Source organism: Arachis hypogaea, unplaced genomic scaffold (assembly GCF_003086295.3).
Source record: "Arachis hypogaea cultivar Tifrunner unplaced genomic scaffold, arahy.Tifrunner.gnm2.J5K5 arahy.Tifrunner.gnm2.scaffold_76, whole genome shotgun sequence".
Classification (NCBI taxonomy): Eukaryota; Viridiplantae; Streptophyta; class Magnoliopsida; order Fabales; family Fabaceae; genus Arachis; species Arachis hypogaea.
In genome coordinates this window covers 26,394-32,926 of record NW_027255494.1, presented here as the reverse complement: position 1 = coordinate 32,926, position 6,533 = coordinate 26,394, and the positions used below count along the sequence as shown (strand labels likewise).

The 6,533-nt window shown below is 37.8% G+C and overlaps 1 non-coding gene across 1 annotated transcript; it reads left to right on the top strand.

Moving 5' to 3' along the window:
- The first annotated feature begins 1,988 nt into the window (after positions 1-1,988).
- LOC114927239 (small nucleolar RNA R71) lies at positions 1,989-2,096 on the top strand. The gene has a single exon (XR_003817604.1). It is a non-coding gene; the product is annotated as a small nucleolar RNA R71 (small nucleolar RNA).
- Positions 2,097-6,533: the final 4,437 nt, after the last annotated feature.

The window sequence follows — 6,533 nt, the reverse complement described above, 5'->3', positions numbered from 1 at the left end:
TTCTGTTCTAGCGTTTAACGCCAGGTAGATGCTTGGTTCTGGCATTAAACGCCAGCTTGGTGCTTGTTTCTGGCGTTAAACGCCAGACAGATGCTTGTTTCTGGCGTTTAAACGCCAGACTGTTCTCCTCCAGGGTGTGCTATTTTTCATTCTATTTTTCATTCTGTTTTTGATTTTTCAGTAGTTTTTGTGACTTCACATGATCATCAACCTAAAGAACACATAAAATAACAATGGAAAATAAATAAATATAATTAGATAACATTGGGTTGCCTCCCAACAAGCGCTTCTTTAATGTCAATAGCTTGACAGTGAGCTTTCATGGAGCCTCACAGACGTTCAGAGCATTGTTGGAACCTCCCAACACCAAACTTAGAGTTTGAATGTGGGGGTTCAACACCAAACTTAGAGCTTGACTTTGGGGGCTTTGGTTGACTCTGTAGTGAGAGAAGCTTTTCATGCTTCCTCTCCATGGTTACAGAAGGAGATCCTTGAGTTTTAAACACAAGGTTGTCCTCATTCAGTTGAAGGTTCAATTCTCCTCTGTCCACATCAATCACAACTCTTGCTGTGACTAGGAAAGGTCTTCCAAGGATGATGGATTCATTCTCATCCTTCCCAATATCCAGGATTATGAAATCAGCAGGGATGTAAAGGCCTTCAACCTTTACTAGCACGTCCTCTACTTGTCCATAAGCTTGTTTTCTTGAGTTGTCTGCCATCTCTAATGAGATTCTAGCAGCTTGCACCTCAAAGATCCCAAGTTTCTCCATTACAGAGAGTGGCATTAGGTTTATCCCTGATCCAAGGTCACATAGAGCCTTCTCAAAGGTCATGGTGCCTATGGTACAAGGTATTAAGAACTTTCCAGGATCCTGTTTCTTCTGAGGCAATCTCAGTTGATCCAGATCACTTAGTTCATTGATGAGCAAGGGGAGTTCATCTTCCCAAGTCTCATTACCAAATAATTTGGCATTCAGCTTCATGATTGCACCAAGGTACTTGGCAACTTGCTCTTCAGTGACATCTTCATTCTCTTCAGAAGAAGAATACTCATCAGAGCTCATGAATGGCATAAGGAGGTTCAATGGAATCTCTATGGTCTCTAGATGAGCCTCAGATTCCTTTGGTTCCTTAGAGGAAAACTCCTTGTTGATCAGTGGACGTCCCAGGAGGTCTTCCTCACTGGGATTCACGTCCTCTCCCTCCCTTGTAGGTTCGGCCATGATGGTTAAATCAATGGCCTTGCACTCTCTTTTTGGATTCTCTTCTGTATTGCTTGGGAGAGTACTAGGAGGGATTTCAGTGACTCTTTTACTCAGCTGGCCCACTTGTACCTCCAAATTTCTAATGGAGGACCTTGTTTCATTCATGAAACTTAAAGTGGCCTTAGATAGATTAGAAACTATGTTTGCTAAGCTAGATGGATTCTGCTCAGAACTCTCTGTCTTTTGCTGAGTGGATGATGGAAAAGGTTTGCTATTGCTAAACCTATTTCTTCCACCATTATTAAAGCCTTGTTGAGGCTTTTGTTGATCCTTCCATGAGGAATTTGGATGATTTCTCCATGAGGGGTTATAGGTGTTTTCATAGGGTTCACCCATGTAATTCACCTCTGCTATTGCAGGGTTCTCAGGATCATAAGCTTCTTCTTCAGAAGAGGCCTCTTTAGTACTGTTGGATGATTCCTTCAATCCATTCAGACTCTGAGAAATCATATTGACTTGCTGAGTCAATATTTTATTCTGAGCCAATATGGCATTCAGAGTATCAATTTCAAGAACTCCCTTCCTCATAGGCGTCCCATTACTCACAGGATTCCTTTCAGAAGTGTACATAAACTGGTTATTTGCAACCATGTCAATGAGTTCTTGAGCTTCTGCAGGCGTTTTCTTTAGGTGGATGGATCCACCTACAGAATGGTCCAGTGACATCTTTGATAACTCAGACAGACCATCATAGAATATATCCAGGATGGTCCATTCTGAAAGCATGTCAGAAGGACACTTTTTGGTCAGTTTCTTGTATCTCTCCCAAGCTTCATAGAGGGATTCTCCTTCTTTTTGTCTGAAGGTTTGAACATCCACTCTAAGCTTGCTAAGCTTTTGAGGAGGAAAGAACTTAGCTAAGAAAGCCGTGACCAGCTTATCCCAAGAGTTCAGGCTGTCTTTAGGTTGAGAGTCCAACCATACTCTAGCTTTGTCTCTTACAGCAAACGGGAAAAGCATAAGCCTGTAGACCTCAGGATCAACCCCATTGGTCTTAACAGTATCACAGATCTGCAAGAATTCAGTTAAGAACTGAAAAGGATCTTCAGATGGAAGTCCATGAAACTTGCAGTTCTGTTGCATCAGAGAAACTAATTGAGGTTTAAGATCAAAATTATTTGCTCCAATGGCAGGAATTGAGATGCTTCTTCCATGTAAATTGGAATTTGGTGCAGTAAAGTCACCAAGCATCTTCCTTGCATTGTTATTATTTTCGGCCATGTCTCCTTCTTTTTCGAAAATTTCTATCAGATTTTCTTCAGAGAGTTGTGCTTTAGCTTCCCTTAGTTTCCTCTTCAGAGTCCTTTCAGGTTCAGGATCAGCCTCAACAAGAATGTTCTTATCCTTGTTCCTGCTCATATGAAAAAGAAGAAAACAGAAAAGAAAATATGGAATCCTCTATGTCACAGTATAGAGATTCCTTTATGTGAGTAGAAGAAGATAAGAATAAAAGAAGAGAAATTCGAACACCAAGAGGAAGAGAGGGTTCGAATTTTGAGATGAAGAGAAGTGTTAGTAAATAAATAAATAATTAGAAGGAGGTGAGAGAGAAGAATTTTCGAAAATTAAATAAATAAAAATATTTTTGTTTTTAATTTAAAAATATAATTCGAAAATTAAGAAAGGAAAAATTTTAATTAAATTTAAAACAATTAGTTAATTAAAAAAATAATTTTGAAAAAGAGGGAAGGGATTTTCGAAAATTAGAGAGAGAATTAGTTAGGTAGTTTTGAAAAAGATATGATTGAAACAAAAAGATAAGATTGATTGAAAAAGATTTGAAAATTAATTTTGAAAAGATAAGAAGTTAGAAAAGATTTTGAAATTGATTTTGAAAAAGATGTGATTGAAACTTAATTTGAAGAAGATTTGAAAAAGAAATTTAAAAAGATTTGATTTTGAAAATTAAAGTTGATTACTTGACTAACAAGAAACTAAAAAGATATGATTCTAGAGTTTAAAGATTGAACCTTTCTTACTAGGCAAGTAACAAACTTTATATTTTTTTTTTGAATCAATCACATTGATTGTTAGTAAAGATTTGAAATTATAAAACAAAATAAGAAAAAGATTTTTGAAAATCATTTTGGAATTTTCAAAAATTATGAAAGAAAAATGAAAAAGATTTGATTTTTTTGAAAAAGATTTGAAAAAGATAGAGTTTTTAAAATGAAAATTTGATTTGACTCATAAGAAACAATTAATTTTGAAATTTTTGAAAAAGTCAACTCAAATTTTCGAATTTTATGAGTGAAAAAGGGAAAGGTATTTTTTTATTTTTGAATTTTTAATGATGAAAGAGAAAAACAACCCAAAGACTCAATGCATGAAAATTTTGGATCAAAACATGTGATGCATGCAAGAACACTATGAATGTCAAGATGAACACCAAGAACACTTTGAATGTCAAGATGAACACCAAGAACTTATTTTTGAAAAATTTTCAAGAAAAGAAAACATGTAAGACACCAAACTTAAAAATTTTTATTCTTTAGACATTAACAAATTGAAAATGCATCTGAAAAACAAGAAAAGACACAAAACAATAAAATATGAAGATCAAACAAGAAGACTGGCCAAGAACGACTTGAAAATCATGAAGAATGCAATGCATGAAATTTTCAAAAAATAAATTTTTTTAGAAAATTAAAAAGATGCAATTGACACCAAACTTAAAACTTGACTCTAGACTCAAACAAGAAACATCAAATGATTTTTGATTTTATGATTTTGTAAAAAAATTTTTTGTATTTTTCGAAAATAAGAAATAAAAAGCTTAAAATTAAAATAAAATTACCTAATCTGAGCAACAAGATGAACCGTCAGTTGTCCAAACTCGAACAATCCCCAGCAACGGCGCCAAAAACTTGGTGCGCAGAAATCGTGACGGTTCCATTCCATGGTAACGGCGCTGAAAACTTTATACGCACGTTCATAATCTTAATTCTTTGTCACAAATTCGCACAACTGACCAGCAAGTGCACTGGGTCGTCCAAGTAATAAACCTTACGTGAGTAAGGGTCGATCCCACGGAGATTGTCGGCTTGAAGCAAGCTATGGTCACCTTGTAAATCTCAGTCAAGCGGATTCAAATGTATTAAGAGATTATAGTATACTAAAAGATAATTAAAATAGGATAGAGATACTTATGTAATTCATTGGTGAGAGTTTCAGATAAGCGTGTAGAGATGCTTTCGTTCCTCTGAACCTCTACTTTCCTGCTGTCTTCATCCAACCATTCCTACTCTTTTCCATGGCAAGCTTTATGTAGGGCATCACCGTTGTCAATGGCTACATCCCATTCTCTCTCTGAAAATGGTCCAATGCGCTGTCACTGCATGGCTAATCATCTGTCGGTTCTCGATCATACTGGAATAGGATTTACTATCCTTTTGCGTCTGTCACTACGCCCAGCACTCGCGAGTTTGAAACTCGTCACAACCATCCCTTCCCAGATCCTACTCGGAATACCACAGACAAGGTTTAGACTTTCCGGATCTCAAGAATGGCCATCCATGGGTTCTAATTTATACCACGAAGATTCTAATATCTCGGACTCGGTCCTCTGTATTAGATATCTAAGAGATACTCATTCTAGCTTGTTTGCATGTAGAACGGAAGTGTTTGTCAAGCACGCATTCATAGGTGAGAATGATGATGAGCGTCACATAATCATCACATTCATCATGTTCTTGGGTGCGAATGGATATCTTAGAGAAGGAATAAGCTTGAATTGAATAGAAAAATAGTAGTACTTTGTATTAATTCATGAGGAACAGCAGAGCTCCATACCTTAGTCTATGGTGTGTAGAAACTCTACCGTTTGAAAATACATAAGTGATAATAGTCCATGCATGGCCGAATGGCCAGCCCCCATTAAATTCTAAGATAGCATAAAACTGATCAAAGATCCCTAATACAATAGTAAAAAGTTCTATTTATAGCTACTAGGGTTTACAGAAATGAGTAAATGATGCAGAAATCCACTTTCGGGGCCCACTTGGTGTGTACTTGGGCTGAGCATTGAGCTTTACACGTGTAGAGGTCTTTCTTGGAGTTGAACGTCAGTTTGTAGCCTGTTTCTGGCGTTTAACTCCACTTTGCAACCTGTTTCTGGCGTTTGACTCTAGAATGCAGCATGGAACTGGCGTTCAACGCCAGTTTACGTCGTTTATCCTTAATCAAAGTATGGACTATTATATATTTCTGGAAAGTCCTGGATGTCTACTTTCCAACGCAATTGAGAGCGTGCCATTTGAAGTTCTATAGCTCCAGAAAATCCACTTTGAGTGCAAGGAGGTCAGAATCCAACAGCATCTGCAGTCCTTCTTCAACCTCTGAATCTGATTTTTGCTCAAGTCCCTCAATTTCAGCCAGAAAATACTTGAAATCACAGAAAAACACATAAACTCATAGTAAAGTCCAGAAATGTGAATTTTAATTAAAAACTAATAAAAATATACTAAAAACTAATTAAATCATACTGAAAACTATGTAAAAACAATGCCAAAAAGCGTATAAATTATCCGCTCATCAGAGGTTCATCAGGTCAGCCAAGGTCTTCTTCCCACCAGCCATGGAAACTACAAGCAAAAAGACAAGGTGTAAGTAATAGAAGAGCAAAATGCTAAAGATACAAAAAGTAAAGAACTCGCCAACATACGACCGGCCGACCTCCCGGTCCCCCATAACCATACGAGGGTTAAGATTTTTCTCGCCGAAAAATGCCAACAAGATATCGGCAATATTACGATTTACCAGACTCAACCAATCATAGGATATTTTTATCAAATAATCGGATCCCGCCCCGAAGCTCCAGTAGGTCGGGATTTGCCTTTCCCCCTCGGCAGTAAGCCAGAAAGGTTGATGACCTTCAATTGGCCTAACCTTGAAAAAAGTATACTTGAAGTCGTGGAAGGAATCCTCAAAGAGGCCAAAAATCCTACGACCTTGTTGGGCCCTAAAGGACATATATCCCTTCTTTGCCTTCCCCTGGCGAGAAGGGTTCGTGAGAAGAAAGAGGTAGAGGAAAACATTTACAGAGATCGAAAGCTCCAGATATTCACAAACCATCTCGAAGCACCGAATGGCAGCCCAGCTATTCGGATGTAGTTGCGACGGAGAGACATCGCAACGATTCAGCAAGCCCATGACGAAGGGGGAAAAGGGTAGACGAACCCCCAAGGTCGTGAACATTGGTTCATAAACACACAACCAATCAACGACTCGTGGCGCCACCAGGTTCTTCTGGCAAACACGCTCCCG